Source organism: Theobroma umbraticum, unplaced genomic scaffold, assembly GCF_002168275.2.
Source record: "Theobroma umbraticum cultivar Fairchild unplaced genomic scaffold, ASM216827v3 scaffold_251.0, whole genome shotgun sequence".
NCBI classification, from domain to species: Eukaryota; Viridiplantae; Streptophyta; class Magnoliopsida; order Malvales; family Malvaceae; genus Theobroma; species Theobroma umbraticum.
Window position 1 is genome coordinate 309,885 of NW_018397292.1, and position 1,818 is coordinate 311,702.

A 1,818-nucleotide genomic window follows, 5' to 3' on the forward strand; every position below is an offset into this window, starting at 1 on the left:
TATTTAAATGTAGCATTCAGATACGAATAACTATATTTAACAACTCGAAAGTAATTTCAACATCATAGGTTATAGTCATTATACAACCTCAAGTTTTAGCAAATACATTTCCAACAACTATTAATCATTATAAGTCTGACTATTCGACACAACAAGACCTCTAGGTAGTAGAGGAACTCCAGAGTGGAAGTCTAAGAGATGCCATTACCTATGTTGCATCTAGTCTTGATGTGTTGAGCGATGTACTTGAACCGATTACTTATTTGTAAAAGGAAATAAGGGGGTGAGTCTCACAGACTTAGTGATCACCAACTCCATGAGTAGGGCGTAGATGGGAAACAAGCTAAAGGTAGAAAATTTGAATTTTAAAAATATAAGAATTCATGTAAACAATTTAGTTCAAAAGTGAAATTTATGCCTTATATGTAAAACCAAAGTGTTAATGCAAGTTAATGATTTAAATCAATTATCAAACCAATGCATGTAAGGATCTCGGCCGTCAAAAACATTTAGCAACTAGCTTAAGTCAATTTAGTATCGTCACTGATGCTTTCGCAAAATCCAACATTAACAATGCTTATATGCAAATTCATAAATCACCTCATACATGAGAAATTAAATCCAATGTCATCATATAAGTAGGGGAGCTGCAAGAAAATCGTTATTTCTCACTATGCAAAAAACTACGTATGTGAAAACCCAAAGATATATCACTCTTAAATAGGTAATAGATATAAAGAACTTGTGGACCTGCTTTCACATAATAACATCCGGGAGCTTCGCTCTATCGGATCTCCACATGCCATAGCAATCTCAAGGATGTTGGCCGACATCGGAGAAATCAGGTGGTCGCAACCGCATATATCATCGGTGGCCTAGCCACGTACAATCACAGATCATTGCTCCAGCCATGTCTAACTGCCTGTCGGCAACCCAAAGATTCTCTAGATAACCGACCTACTCTCGAATCTCCCGATTTCATAAAACCATTTAAAAATCAGTTTAAGTTCTCAAAAGCTCATTTCAAAATCATTTTCGAAATATTCAACATGGTAACATAATAAAATCCCTTATAAGACTTTATATCATAAAACCTTTGCATGAGGTTAAAAGATCAATCCACAAGGTGCATATGTGTTTCAATCATGAATGCACATCACACGAACTATAAGGTACATTCTTGACAGAAATCATATTAAAAAGCTTGTTTCCCAATTTTAAAAACCCTTTACGTATAAATAACTTATACATCCACAAATTTCCTAGCATTTCTACCGACTGATACTTTCCACAATTTTTGCATTTAAAATAAATGAACACATATAAATATATATATTTACATAGTTATGGGAATTTTAAAATGGATGCCCCCTATTCACCTCACAATAGTGGGACGCTACGTCGCTATTGATTCGAGTGTGTATCTAACTAATTTCTACTTGTCGGTCTCTCGTTATCTCCTCCAACACGCCACCATGGCAAACGTTTCTTACTTATTTTCTCCCAAGCAACAATTCAAACTCAATACCTTTAATTGTACTCACAAATGGCAACATATCAACCAATAAATCCTTAGCCAAATTTCATAGTTAATCCCATGCTTACATGCAATCATATATAGTAGCAACTTTACCAAAGAATTTTAAATCTTTGCACACATAATTCTTCTCTTTTTTTTTCTTCAACATTACATTCTCACAACCATTATAGACATTTTTCCTAACCCGTAATCATGTAGCATAAACAATTAAGGATTAGGCCACAATTTTTCTTACCTTTCCTCAATAATTTAACTTGAACTAAAACCAAGAAATCTCA